The sequence below is a fragment of the Salvelinus fontinalis genome, chromosome 11, assembly GCF_029448725.1.
Source record: "Salvelinus fontinalis isolate EN_2023a chromosome 11, ASM2944872v1, whole genome shotgun sequence".
Lineage (NCBI taxonomy): Eukaryota > Metazoa > Chordata > Actinopteri > Salmoniformes > Salmonidae > Salvelinus > Salvelinus fontinalis.
The window spans coordinates 12483583-12499394 of NC_074675.1; the positions used below are offsets into that span (position 1 = coordinate 12483583).

The 15812-nt window shown below is 47.5% G+C and overlaps 1 pseudogene; it reads left to right on the forward strand.

Annotated features, from left to right (window-relative positions):
* LOC129866058 (acyl-CoA synthetase short-chain family member 3, mitochondrial-like) overlaps positions 1 to 15812 on the forward strand; it is a 50672-nt pseudogene that overhangs the window by 31666 nt on the left and 3194 nt on the right.

Sequence of the window (15812 nt, forward strand, 5' to 3'; positions counted from 1 at the left end):
GATAGAGAGAGAGAGAGAGCGAGCGAGACCCACACATCTTTCATCCCTCGTCCATGTCTAAACCTGTTTTCACACTGATTTCCTCTCAGTATCCCTCTCTCTGGTGGCTATCCGGAGCCTTGCTCAGTCGACTCTGCTTGTTTTCACTAGGCAATTTTCCCTGTCATTGGGAATATAATGGGGATTGTTTTTTCCTGCTTAGCGTAGCCTTGCTGTTTAAGAGTACTCAAAGTATGGAGAACTACGCAGTGCAGTGACATATTAATAGGCCTTCCTTCCACTCGCTGGAATAAAAACAGCTCTGAATTTCAAGGCTATTACAGTATGCAGCATGTTAAATTATTGGCCATTGGTTAGAATGGAAATGTGCCTTCTGTCTTTCTCAACACTCCCAGATACACACAGACTAGAGGTTGGACCCAGACCTGAGGACAATCAGACCCGGATCCGAACGGTCCAATCATTAAAAAAAGGGGAACCCGGATCTGAACGGACCAAACCGCTTGGGTCCTAGGTCAGGTCCGGTGTATTCAAGTTGGGGTGGACCCATGAAGACCTCTAACACAAAGACGTTGAGAGGCATAAGGTTAGCAGCAGTGAGAGCAATTGTTGGGGGTTATGTGCTTTGCTCAAGGGCACAACGACAGGCGATGTTACATGTTATCAGACAGAGTCCAGTAGCCTTCCATTTCAGTTCCATTCTCATTTTTGTGTTGCCCGGCATAGGGCTTGAACCAGAAGCCTTCCCGGCTGCTGGTCCACCTCTCTCAACTCTATGTGTTGCCCCTTACACATGAGGAAGAACTCAGGACAAAATGAAAGCATTTGAAACAAAGATTAAAGATCAAAGATTGGTTAACAATCAATTAATAAACCACTGTAGATCTATACTTTTCCCATGGAATTGGGTAGTGGTGCAGATGGCCTTTAAAAAACCCAGAGATATTCCAAGGGGTTTTATTCTCTGTGCTCTAGTATCCACTAACAGCCCAAATGTACCTGGTTATGTAAGCAAACCATTAAGCCCTGGGCATTGTTTTCCTTCTAAGTGTATAATCGGCGAGGGCAAATATATTGGGCCATTATATTGGTTGTCTCTGCTCATCTCTGTTCCAGCTTAATTGCTGTCTGAAATCTACGCCGCAATTACAACGACTGCAGCTAACAGCGTGATTTTAAACACGACGCTGCTGCCACAGATCAGTGGGTTTATTGTGTAATCCTCACATGTTCCCATTTAGAGAGGTCTGTCACGGTCTACATGTGTTGCTAGAATCTTCCGTTTCTGCACTGATCTATATGTGGGCTGAGCAGACACACACAGCTACTCTGCACAGGTTTATTGATATCTATCCACATATATATAACATGTGTAAACAGAGCTGTAAACATATGGTGTGCATACTACACCATGTCATCTCCCTGCTTCCACACCTGAGGAGGAAGCAGAACATTGGCTGGTTTGTTGTCATTGGTCACTGAGGTGGCTGAGGCCACTGGCTGATAGGCCTTGAATTTTGACCAGGTAGGTGGGACCGGGGCAGACGTGTCACCCTTCTGTGTCTCCTATTGGGGGAGACCTCAGTGTTGGCCGGAGGTAGAAGGCCTTTGAAGTCTACAGGGAGGGATTAACCTGCTGATGATTAATGAGCCCTGAGAGGTGCAGAACATCTCCAGTTCAGAGGGCACTGCCCTGGTGGCTAGAGGAGGAGGATTAATTTCTCCCCCTCCATTGATCTGGGATGTTATACAACGTCTCCATCACAGTCAAACCCCCCCTCCAAGCAAAGAATGCCTTATGATATGTATAGAAGCTTAGTTCAAAAAGGTAGCTAAGAAAGTGAAGTAGGTTAGAGTGCTCTCACATTCAGACATCTCCATGACAACAGGATACAATGATGAGGATATAGCAAGAAAACTATTTGCGGTGGTGACAATTGGTTATATTCTCCTATCCTCCATCAGAGCCTCCCCTGTGTGATGTGTCACCTCTTTGATGGTTCTGCTGTATTTAGGTTGGAACCAGGGAGACAGAATAGACAGAGATATCTCAGTGGAAAGTGGAGCAGCTGTGTAGAGTGGAGGTTGGTTGTGTGAGTCAGAGAGCCCATAGGAGCTGTCATAGTTCTGGTAATGTAGGTTAATTGTGCTCACAGGAAGAACACAGGACTCAACCACAGCTTTGATGACACGCATGACACTCATGAAATTCCACTTAAAGGTATTGGTTCTCTTTTGCACATTCTGTAAAACGTTTTATGGTTGTGTGGGATAAAGTTGAGATTGTGACATTACGTTGATCTTCGAGGACAACGCGCACGCATGTGTGCATGCGTGTGTATGTTTCTATGTGTGTGTGTACGCACGTGTGAATGTGTGTTGCAGAGATAGGAGAATAGTGTGGAAGTTGCATGAGTTGTGGCAGTAAAAGCGTAAAAGTCTTAATGATCTCACCCTGTATGCCCTCTGTCCTCTTTCTCCCTCTCTCCTTTCATCAGAGAGTGGCTCAGCCATCACGTCCTCCTGTATTGGTCTGGGAAACTCCCTGTCTCCCCCTGCTGGTCAGGCTGGCAAACCCGTTCCAGGATTCAATGGTGAGCACTAACATGTCTCTTTCATTAAGCAGAACTATCCAGGGGCGGGGGCACAAAGTGCTTGAGGATGATTGGAGGGTGGTCCTGAGAGGGGCTAGGCCCCCCGTCCGGAAGTTGTAGAATTTTTTATTTTTCAAACACCTGAAACAGCTTTTTCCTGCAATCTAGAGCCATAATCATTATGCTACATTGTATGTATTTTTTTTATTTGTTTCTTTATATCTAAGCAGAAAAACCTCTTGAGCTGTCTGTATCCTCCTGACTGGTAGTTTTTTTTTTTAAATAAACTAAATATGCTCCTCTGCTAAAGTCTGGGTAAAAGATTTCAAGTCTGCCAACCTTGCCAGCAGGCATGCCAGCTAAGGTACACTATTACATTTACATTTTAGTCATTTAGCAGACGCTCTTATCCAGAGCGACTTACAGTAGAGTGCATACATTTTATTACATTTTACATACTGAGACAAGGATATCCCTACCGGCCAAACCCTCCCTACCCGGACGACGCTATGCCAATTGTGCGTCACCCCACGGACCTCCCGGTTGCGGCCGGCTGCGACAGAGCCTGGGCGCGAACCCAGCCCAGCCTGGGCGCGAACCCAGAGACTCTGGTGGCACAGCTAGCACTGCAATGCAGTGCCCGGGTGGCGCAAAAGTATGTGGACACCCCTTTAAATTAGTGGATTCGGCTATTTCAGCCACACTCGTTGCTGCCAGGTGTACAATATCGAGCACACAGTCATGCAATCTCCACAGACAAACATTGGCAGTAGAATGGCCTTACCGAAAAGCTGTGACATTTTTTTCCTCCCCAATTTCGTGATATCCAATTACGATCTTGTATCATTGCTGCAACTCCCCAACGGGCTCGGGAGAGGAAAAGGTCGAGTAATGTGTCTTCCGAAACATGACCGTCAAACCGCGCTCCTTAATCTTGTCAAAATGGGGGCGCTGTTTCCACTTTGGAAAAAATCGTGCCCAAATTAAACTGCCTCGTACTCTATTCTAGATCGTACAATATGCATATTATTATTACTATTGGATAGAAAACACTCTCAAGTTTCTAAACTGTTTGAATTATATCTGTGAGTAAAACAGAACTCATTTTGCAGCAAACTTCCAGGCAGGAAGTGAAAAATCTGAAAACGATGCTCTGTTCTAGGGCCTGCCTATTGAATTGCCTTATATTTATGGATATGCATGCACTGCATACGCCTTCCACTAGATGTCAACAGGCAGTGGAAGGTGGAATGGGGTGTCTAGCTTGATCTGAGGTCGAACAAGAGCTCTTGGAATGACGTGTCCAGACTTTCCTTTCTCTACCTAGACGCGGAAAGCACCTCCCTATTGTCTTATGATAAGCGTTCGGTATACACGGCTAATATCTCCGGCTTTGTTTTTATTTGATACATATTAGAAAAACATCATAAAGTAGGTTTTTTCAACCGAGTTTCATCAGTTTATTCAACGTTTAATGGGACTGTTTGAGTTTTCCGTCCCCTTGCGTCGAGAAAAATTGGGAACGTCATCAACATTGGCTAGCCTTGTGGAGCGAATTCGACAGGAGAGAAGGACATTCTAAAACCAAACAACGATTTATTCTGGACAAAGGACTCCTTGTACAAGATTCTGATGGAAGCTCAGCAAAAGTAAGAACAATTTATGATGTATTTCTGTGGAAAATGTTGAGTCCTATTATTCGCGTTTTGGCGGACGCTGTCTCGCTATAACGTAAGCTGTTTGTTATGGTAAAGTAATTTTTTTTTAAATCTAACACGGCGGTTGCATTAAGAACTAGTGTATCTTTCATTTGCTGTCCAACATGTATTTTTTTGTAAAGTTTATGATGAGTTCTTTGGTCAGATTAGGTGAGTGTCCAAAATAGCTCCGGACAATTTGGTGAATCGATGCTACATATTCACAATGTATAACCACGGTTTGCAGCTCTAAATATGCACATTTTCGAACAAAACATAAGTGTATTGTATAACCTGATGTTATAAGACTGTCATCTGATGAAATTGGTCAAGGTTAGTGATTCATTTTATATCTTTTGCTGGTTTTTGCGATCGCTACCTTTTGCTGCTAATAAATGCATTTGTGTGTTTGGCTATTGTGGTAAGCTAATATAAGGCTATATTGTGTTTTCGCTGTAAAACACTTAAAAAAATCGGAAATATTGGCTGGATTCACAAGATGTTTATCTTTCATTTGCTGTACACCATGTATTTTTCATAAATGTCTTATGATGAGTATTTAGGTATTTCACGTTGCTCTCTGTAATTATTCTGGCTGCTTTGGTGATATTTTTGATGGTAGCTGCAATGTAAAACTATGATTTATACCTCAAATATGCACATTTTCGAACAAAACATACATTTATTGTATAACATGTTATGACTGTCATCTGATGAAGTTGTTTCTTGGTTAGTGACTAATTATATCTCTATTTGGTCGGTTTTGTGATAGCTGTAACGGCTGGTGCTCTCCTCTTCCTCGGATGAGGTGAGGAGAGAAGGATCTTCAGACCAAAACGCAGCTTGTGGGAAATAAGCCATCTTTATTATAAACACGATGGCTACACGAAACGAAACAAAACACTTTCAAACTACAAAACAAGAAAACGACGTTGACGAAACCTGAACATAAACTTACATAACTAAACATAAACTTACGTACAGGAAACAGACGACATCGAAACGAAACAAACAAACGCTACAGTCCAGTGTGGTACGAACATACATACTGACACAGGAGACAATCACCCACAAACAAACAGTGAGAATGCCCTACCTAAATATGACTCTTGATTAGAGGAAAACGCAAACCACCTGCCTCTAATCAAGAGCCATACCAGGCAAACCAAAACCAACATAGAAACAAATAACATAGACTGCCCACCCAAAACTAACGCCCTGACCATAAACACATAAAAACAACATAAAACAGGTCAGGACTGTTACAGTACCCCCCCCTCAAGGTGCGAACGCCGGGCGCACCAGCACAAAGTCCAGGGGAGGGTCCGGGTGGGCAGTTGACCACGGTGGTGGTTCCGGCTCAGGACGCTGTCCCCACACCACCATAGTCACTCCCCTCTTCTGTCTACCCCTTCCACTGACCACCCTAAAACTACTTTCCCCTAAATAAACAGCCAGCACCGGGACAAGGGGCAGCACCGGGACAAGGGGTAGCACCGGGACAAGGGGCAGCACCGGAACAAGGGGCAGCACCAGGATAAGGACCAGCACCGGAATAAGGGGCAGCACCGGGACAAGGGGCAGCACCGGGACAAGGGGCAGCACCGGGACAAGGGGCAGCACCGGGACAAGGGGCAGCACCGGGACAAGGGGCAACACCGGGACAAGGGGCAGATCCCGGCTGAAGGACTCTGGCAGGTCCTGTTTGGACGGCTCTGGCAGGTCCTGGCTGGACGGCTCTGGCAGGTCCATGCAGGCTGACGGCTCTCGACACTCATGGCAGACTGACGGCTCTCTACGCTCATGGCAGGCTGACGGCTCTCGACACTCATGGCAGGCTGACGGCTCTCGACGCTCATGGCAGGCTGACGGCTCTGGCTGCTCATGGCTCTCTGACGGCTCTGGCTGCTCATGGCTCTCTGACGGCTCTGGCTGCTCATGGCTCTCTGACGGCTCTGGCTGCTCATGGCTCTCTGACGGCTCTGGCTGCTCATGGCTCTCTGACGGCTCTGGCTGCTCATGGCTCGCTGGCGGCTCTGGCAGATCCTGTCTGGTTGGCGGCTCTGGCAGATCCTGTCTGGTTGGCGGCTCTGGCAGATCCTGTCTGGTTGGCGGCTCTGGCAGATCCTGTCTGGCGGGCGGCTCTAGCGGCTCCTGTCTGGCTGACGGCTCTAGCGGCTCCTGTCTGGCGGATGGCTCTGTAGGCTCATGGCAGACGGGCGGCTTTGCAGGCTCATGGCAGACGGGCGGCTTTGCAGGCTCCTGGCAGACGGATGACTCAGATGGCGCTGGGGAGACGGATGGCTCAGATGGCGCTGGGGAGACGGATGGCTCAGATGGCGCTGGGGAGACGGATGGCTCAGATGGCGCTGGGGAGACAGATGGCTCAGATGGCGCTGGGGAGACGGATGGCTCTGGCCGGATACGGTGCACTGTAGACCTGGTGCGTGGTGCCGGAACTGGAGGCACCGGGCTAAGGATAAGCACCTTCCTACTAGTGCGGGGAGCAGGAACAGGGCACACTGTACTCTCAAAGCCTACTCTATCCCTGATGCGAGGTACCGGCACTGGTGACACCGGGCTGAGGACAAGCACATCAGGATTAGTAGGGGGAGAAGATACAGTATGTTCAGGGCTCTGAAGACGCACAGGTGGCTTAGTGCGTGGTGCCCGAACTGGAGGCACCGGGCTAGATACACGCACTACAGGGAGAGTGCGTGGAGGAGGAACAGGGCTCAGGATACGCACTGGTAGCCTAGTGCATAGTGTAGACACTGTAGGTACTAGGCTGGGGCGGGGAGGTGGTGCCGGAAATACCGGACCGTGGAGACGTACTGGCACTCTTGAGCATTGAGCCTGCCCAACCTTACCTGGTTGAATGCTCCCGGTTGCCCGACCAGTGCGGGGAGGTGGAATAACCCGCACCGGCCTATGTAGGCGAACCGGGGAAACCATGCGTAAGGCAGGTGCCATGTATGCCGGCCCGAGGAGACGCACTGGAGACCAGACGCGTTGAGCCGGCCTCATGACACCTGGCTCAATACTCAATCTAGCCCTACCAGTGCGGGGAGGTGGAATAACCCGCACTGGGCTATGCACTCGTACAGGAGACACCGTGCGCTCTACTGCGTAACACGGCGCCTGCCCGTACTCCCGCTCTCCACGGTAAGCCTGGGAAGTGGGCGCAGGTCTCCTACCTGCCCTTGGCCCACTACCTCCTAGCCCCCCCCCAAGAAATTTTTGGGAATTACTTACGGGCTTTTTTGGCTTCCGTGCCAGACGCGTTCCCTCATAGCTCCGGTTCCTCTCTCCGGTAGCCTCCGCTCTCCTAAGTGCCTCCAGCTGTTCCCATGGGAGGCGATCTCTACCAGCTAGGATCTCCTCCCATGTGTAGACACCTTTTCCATCCAAAACATCGTCCCATGTCCATCTCTCCTTCTTCTCCTGTCCCTTACTCCATTTAGTTTTCCCTAGCCGCTTGGTCTTAGCGTGGTGGGTGATTCTGTAACGGCTGGTGCTCTCCTCTTCCTCGGATGAGGTGAGGAGAGAAGGATCTTCAGACCAAAACGCAGCTTGTGGGAAATAAGCCATCTTTATTATAAACACGATGGCTACACGAAACGAAACAAAACACTTTCAAACTACAAAACAAGAAAACGACGTTGACGAAACCTGAACATAAACTTACATAACTAAACATAAACTTACGTACAGGAAACAGACGACATCGAAACGAAACAAACAAACGCTACAGTCCAGTGTGGTACGAACATACATACTGACACAGGAGACAATCACCCACAAACAAACAGTGAGAATGCCCTACCTAAATATGACTCTTGATTAGAGGAAAACGCAAACCACCTGCCTCTAATCAAGAGCCATACCAGGCAAACCAAAACCAACATAGAAACAAATAACATAGACTGCCCACCCAAAACTAACGCCCTGACCATAAACACATAAAAACAACATAAAACAGGTCAGGACTGTTACAATAGCTACCTATGCGGTAGAAAAATTGTGAAAATATGCGGTTGAGGCTTTTGCTATTGTGGTTAGCTAATAGAAATACATATTGTGTTTTCGCTGTAAAACATTTAAAAAATTGGAAATGATGGCTGGATTCACAAGATGTTTATCTTTCATTTGCTGTATTGGACTTGTGATTTCATGAAAATTATATTATATGATATCCCTGTCGCGTTAGGCTAGGCTATGCTAGTCAGCTTTTTTGATGAGGATGCTCCCGGATCCGGGATGGGCAGCAATGAAAGGGTACCCGACTGCTTAACCCGGAAGCCAGCCGCACCAATGTGTCAGAGGAAACACTGTTCAACTGATGACCGAAGTCAGCCTGCAGGTGCCCGGCCCGCCACAAGGAGTCGCTAGAGCGCGATGAGCCAAGTAAAGACTCCTGGCCAAACCCTTCCCTAACCCGGACGACACTGGGCCAATTGTGCGCCACCCTATGGGACTCCCGGTCATGGCCGGTTGTGACACAGCCTGGGATCGAACTCGGGTCTGTGATGCAGTGCGATGCAGTGCCTTAGACCGATGCGCCACTCGGGAGGCCTGAGTTCAGTGACTTTCGCAGGGGCACCTTTATAGGATGACACCTTTCCAACAAGTCAGTTCGTCAAGTTTCTGCCCTGCTAGAGCTGACCCAGTCAACTGTAAGTTCTGTGATTGTGGAGTGGAAACGTCTAGGAGCAACAATGGCTCAGCCGCAAAGTAGTAGGCTACACAAGCTCACAGAATGGGAACGCCGAGTGCTGAGGCGCGTAGCGCATAAAAATGTCTGTCCTCGGTTGCAACACTCACTACCGAGTTCCAAACTGCCTCTGGATGCAACATCAGCTCAATAACTGTTTGTTGGGAGCTTCATGAAATGGGTTTCCATGACAGAGCAGCCAAGCATCGGGCCTCCATTGGACTCTGGAGCAGTGGAAATGCGTTCTCTGGAGTGATGAATCACGCTTGGCGGATGCCAGGAGAACTCTACCTGCCCGAACACAAAGTGCCAACTGTAAAGTTTGGTGGAGGAGGAATAATGGTCTGGGGCTGTTTTTCATGGTTCGGCTAGGCGCCTTAGTTCCAGTGAAGGGAAATCTTAATGCTACAGCATACAATGACATTCTAGACAATTCTGTGCTTCCAACTTTATGGCAATAGTTTGGGGGAAGGCCCTTTCCTGTTTCAGCATGACAATGCCCCGTGTACAAAGCGAGGTCCATACAGAAATGGTTTGTCGAGATCGGTGTGGAAGAACTTGACTGGCCTGCACAGAGCCCTGACCTCAACCCCATCAAACACCTTTGGGATGAATTGGAACGCTGACTGCAAGCCAGGCCTAATTGCCACACATCAGTGCCCAACCTCACTAATGCTCTTGTGGCTGAATGGAAGCAAGTCCCCACAGCAATGTTCCAACATCTAGTGGAAAGCCTTCCCAGAAGAGTGGAGGCTGTTATAGCATATTAATACTGTGGAGGCTGTTATAGCATATTAATTTTCAAATAATATGTTCGATGAGCAGATGTCCACATACTTGGTCATGTAGTGTAGAACTATCTACTCTAACTTGATTGATAGCCTGAAATGGCTTCTTAGTAGCTAGTTATGGAGTTGGGAGAACCTATCTGGGCTAGCTAAAGTCAACTTCATAACATTTATAGGTGGCTAGTAGTATTCCAGAGAAACAACAACAACAACACATTTACAAAAACAAAATCTGTATTTTTTTTAAACAGGACAAATATGAGGGGGCACGTGCCCCCTATGGGCATGACGCCTCTGGAACTATCCCAAATGTTCTGAAATGACTATTTACCTGACCAGTATGCAGAGAGAGACACTGCTTTTCAGGCTCTGCAACTGTAATCAGTTACATGTAGTTGTCAAATACAAAAAGGTATTAATGTCACACTGTAATTGTTTTAATATGGGCACGTTTGAGAGGGGTCTAGGCATATTGGCTTGGGAAAAGAAAAAACACACACCATCAATACAATGGTTGAACTTTAGAGCAACCCACATTTTGACATCCCACATTGCCCACTGCTGAAATATAAGCCTTATAAATCTGATTTCTATGCACCTCTCTCTTCTCTAGTCACAGTGATCGACGATGATATGCAGCAGATGACGCCAAGGACCCTGGGAAATATTGTGGTGAGGTAAGCCAGCCGCATGGTCATGGCCACACCTCTGTGAGCAGCTAAGTCATTCTGTTATACTGCCTCTGTCACCTGGAGTAGCAAACCTTTCTGTCTCTGCATCAGGGATAAACACACAGGGAGATAGACTCACACACACACACACACTGTCACCTTTAGAAACTTGAGCACAGTAAAAATAAGTCCTGTTTTATATCTGTTCAAATAGGAGGGTGGAATTGTTTTATGGAAATAATTTACTTTGAGTCGATCATACAATTTATTTTTATATCACCCAGGGCTAGATGCAGCACCACTGTCTCCATACAGACAGGTCTCCACTGTAGTAGCTCCCTCAGGACCTGAGAGAGAAGTGTGTGTGTTGGGAGCTGATTGTGTGAGCCGGGTCACGACGAGGGCACATCAGTCCTTCCTCTCCATTGTGCTCTTATCTGTGAGCCTGTTACCTGGAAATCACTCCCATCTTCCATTTGCCACCTCATTGTTATTGCGTCCACTGTTTCTGCACCAACAAGGTGGATTACAATGGATTCAGCCCAAGCTGCTATGGAGCTTTTCATCAGAGAACAAATAGCCGCAACTCTTATAACCAACCCTTTTCTCTGTTTAAGAACTAACACCTTTAGCTCTGAGGTGAATTGATAATGGAGAATCTCTCTTCCAGAGTCAAGATGGGAGGCATCAAAAGTATTTTCTTATAGTGCATTGTGTAAATTAACCTTAGGCATTGTTATTGCCTTTGGGTGGCGAGGCTCTCATGCGCTAAGAAAAAGCATCAGTGCCCTAATTGAATTTGGTTTGTTTTGTTGCTTCAGAGGCTGTTTTGTGTCTGTGTGTGGAAGTGCATTCAAAAAAGGGTGACAGCCTCATTAGGATATAAATGCAGGTGGTTGAACCATGGAACATTATTAGGTCTTGGTTTGTTCATTTCCTCTCCGGGCTAGAGCAATACCAGGGGTGCCCTAGATCTGGCTGCAGTCAAAGACAGACAGGGAAAGTTTCTATACTCTCACCAACAGTACAGCCTTCTTTAAAAAATCTATTCCAATTTTGTTCAGGTTATTTGTTCTTGATGCAACTACAGTACACAAACATGCTGCTTTGTAAATGGGTGTGATGCAGACAGGGCTTGAACTTGGAGGACCCTCCCCAAGAACAGTTGGGGGTGATCGAGAGGGACCCTGGGTAAACAAAGGCTCAGATACTCAGTCACCCTATACCTGTGTGTGTGTGTGTGTGTGTGTGTGTGTCTGTGTGTCTGTGTGTCTGTGTGTGTGTGTGTGTGTGTGTGTGTGTGTGTGTGTGTGTGTGTGTGTGTGTGTGTGTGTGTGTGTGTGTGTGTGTGTGTGTGTGTGTGTGTGTGTGTGTGTGTGTGTGTGTGTGTGTGTGTGTGCCGTGCATGTGTGTGTATGTATGTGCGTTTGTGTGTGAGGGTCAGGTCAGGCCCAGCAGACACTGGGCTCCATGTCTGAACCCACTAAGGTGTAGTGTAATAGTATCCACTACCTCAGCCCCCCAGCTCTTTTATAAACCTTATAGACTGACAGGCTTATCTTTCTAATTTAGACACTTGCTAAACCCAAAGTATTATACAGGTTTAGATATCCTAGAGTATCTTGTCTCCCCATAGGAAAACAGTGTCTTAGACATCTTGATGCCGGGGGGGAGGGGGGCAACCCTAGACCTCCTCTGACATTACAATTATAAAGGAACTGTTGTTTTGTAGCATTTGTTATTAGCTAAAGCTGTTGTTGGACGTTATTTGTAGCATCACAGAGTACGGCTCTGTCTTCCCTCTGTGCCACTGTAATAGTCCTCACCGTGATTGGCCTGGGGATCCAGCTGTCCCACGGTGTCACCTCACTCACTACTCCTGTCTGTTGCGTGTCAGACACTAGTCTCTCTCGCCCACACACATACCCTCTGTCTCTCCTCTCCTCCAGGCTGCCACTACCACCAGGAGCAGCCTTATCTCTGTGGCAGAACCAGGAGCTTTTCAAGCTCTACTTCACCAAGTTCCCTATAAGTTATCTCACCTTAGATCTTACTCATGTTTTACATTTACATTTACATTTTAGTCATTTAGCAGACGCTCTTATCCAGAGCGACTTACAGTAGAGTGCATACATTGTATTACATTTTACATACTGAGACAAGGATATCCCTACCGGCCAAACCCTCCCTAACCCGGACGACGCTATGCCAATTGTGCGTCGCCCCACGGACCTCCCGGTTGCGGCCGGCTGCGACAGAGCCTGGGCGCGAACCCAGCCCAGCCTGGGCGCGAACCCAGAGACTCTGGTGGCGCAGCTAGCACTGCGATGCAGTGCCCTAGACCACTGCGCCACCCGGGAGGTCGGCCTTTTAGCATCAGATAATACTTCACCACGTTATTGTGGTAGGTAGGTAGGTAGGTAGGTAGGTAGGTAGGTAGGTAGGTAGGTAGGTAGGTGTGTGTATGTGTGTGTATGTGTGTGTATGTGTGTGTATGTGTGTGTATGTGTGTGTATGTGTGTGTTTACTGCTTTGGATATGTTACATACTTACCAATATGCATAATGACTTTGGATTCTAGATTTAAACTTTAATAACCATGTAAATCATGGGACAGGTAGGTGGATGAATTTTGTGCTGGCCAGTGATGCCATCTAGTGGTTCAAATGTACTGTATGATTATACACTGTGAGCACAAAACATTAGGAACACCTGCTCTTTCCATGACAGACTGACCAGGTGAAAGTTATGATCCTTGACTGATGTCACTTGTTAAATCCATTTCAATCAGTGTAGATGAAGGGGAGGATACAGGTTAAAGAGTCATTTTAAAGCCTTGAGACAATTAAGACATGGATTGTGTATGTGTACCATTCAGAGGGTGAATGGGCAAGACAATTTAAGTGCCTTTGAATGGAGTATGGTAGTAGGTGTCGGTTTGAGTGTGTCAAGAACTGCAACGCTGCTGGATGGTCCACTACCCAAAGGACATCCAGCCAACTTGACACAACTGTGGGAAGCATTAGAGTCAACATGGGCCAGCATCCCTGTGGAACGCTTTCGACACCTTGTAGAATCCATAGCCCAATGAATTTAGGCTGTTCTAAGGGCAACTCAATATTAGGAAGGTGTTCCCAATGTTTTGTACACTCAGTGTAGATAACAGAATAAAAACACCCAAAAGTGTAGGGATGTGGGGATTTTATCTGTGGGGATTTTATCTGTGGGGAGTGGGGATTTTATCTGTGGGGATTTTATCTGTGGGGAGTGGGGATTTTATCTGTGGGGAGTGGGCATTTTATCTGAATGTCAGTCATTACCTGCTGTTTACCTTAGGGTTTCTATGACACCATGGACACAGGCTACGTGGATGAGGAGGGTTTCCTGTACATCATGTCTCGCTCTGATGATGTCATCAACGTGGCCGGCCACAGGCTGTCGGCAGGGGCACTGGAAGAGGTGTGAGCGGAGAGACTAATAGGTCCAGATTGCATGGATATGAATCTACCTTATTCCCTTGTGTTTTGGTGTCTGTGTCAGCCACATGGTGGAGACGCATAGCTAATGACTGGAGTAGAAATGTCATTAGGGAAAAAAAGTTTCTCCATGTAAGCAGACCAGAAATGTATTGTAGCATCTCTGAGTGTTACCTAAACATCTTCAGACTCTTGCCATGGTTACTCCATGGATTTTCAGACCAAAGTCACTCTAAAAAAGACTCAATAGTCTCTACAGGCCAGAATGTGGAATGAAATGCTATTTACAGTTACTTTACAGGTTGTACGTGCTGTTGGTCCTGTTGGAGGCGGAGGTAGGGTATCCACAGGAAGTGTTGTTTACTCGGCGCCTTTAGGGTCTGTCGCTTGTATTTTCAATCTCATTTCCTCACAATCAGCTGAAAGGGTTTGCCGTTTGGTCTGCGGTTCGGTTAGGCTCTGCCACATTGTGCAAGTGTTTGTCACGTGCAAATTGCATCAGTATTGAATATTAAAAAACAGAAGTTCAAACCGATATACAGACTCCTGTATTGAAGGTTGGGTTGATAACACTTCCCTGTCACAGGAGGTTGGTGGCACCTTAATTGGGGAGGATGAGCTCGTGGTAATGGCTGGAGAGGAATTCGTGGAATGGTATCAAATACAACAAACATGGTTTCCATGTGTTTGATGCCATTCCATTCGCTCCGTTCCAGACATTATTATGAGCCATCCTCCCCTCAGCAGCCTCCACTGTTCCCTGTGGATATGTTGTATCAGACTACCTCCTGACATAGGGACAAAACCGGCAGACAACAAGTAAAATAAGTTGAAATGAACTTTGTTCAACATTCTGTCTTGTAATGGGACTGTTCGGGAATGCTGTGTGTAAGTATTTCACTTTCGGATTCTAAAAGAGGCTGTGTGTTCCAGTCTGCCCTGCTGCACCCCGGGGTGGTGCGCTGTGGTGGGTCTGGAGGACTCCCTGAAGGGTCACGTCCCCCTGGCTCTGTGTGTTCCAGTCTGCCCTGCTGCATCCCGGGGTGGTGCGCTGTGGTGGGTCTGGAGGACTCCCTGAAGGGTCACGTCCCCCTGGCTCTGTGTGTTCCAGTCTGTCCTGCTGCACCCCGGGGTGGTGCGCTGTGGTGGGTCTGGAGGACTCCCTGAAGGGTCACGTCCCCCTGGCTCTGTGTGTTCCAGTCTGTCCTGCTGCACCCCGGGGTGGTGCGCTGTAGTGGGTCTGGAGGACTCCCTGAAGGGTCACGTCCCCCTGGCTCTGTGTGTTCCAGTCTGTCCAGCTGCACCCCGGGGTGGTGCGCTGTGGTGGGTCTGGAGGACTCCCTGAAGGGTCACGTCCCCCTGGCTCTGTGTGTTCCAGTCTGTCCTGCTGCACCCCGGGGTGGTGCGCTGTGGTGGGTCTGGAGGACTCCCTGAAGGGTCACGTCCCCCTGGCTCTGTGTGTTCTCAAAAACGGTAAGAGACATAGTGACCCAGAGAGATACAGGATAGAAAGTCAAACGTCTGTGTATGTGGGTCTGTCTCAGACCTAAAGAAGAGCCAGGGAGACGTGGTGAAGGAGATGGTGAGCCTGGTCAGGAAGGTGCTGATTGTCAGAGGTCTCCCCAAGACCCGCTCTGGGAAGATCCCCCGCTCCTCCCTGGCTAACCTGGTCAACGGGAAGCGATACACAGTAACTCACCACACATTCACCCACCATGTCAATGCTTGTCAATTCTGTACTTGGATTGAAGCCAACAACAATATTTTTGTAGCATATTAGAATCTGAGGTATTCAGGCACACTTTGAGGAATGGCTGCATATTATAAATAAATATTATAATAAAATAAATAAATATGCATATTACAAATATA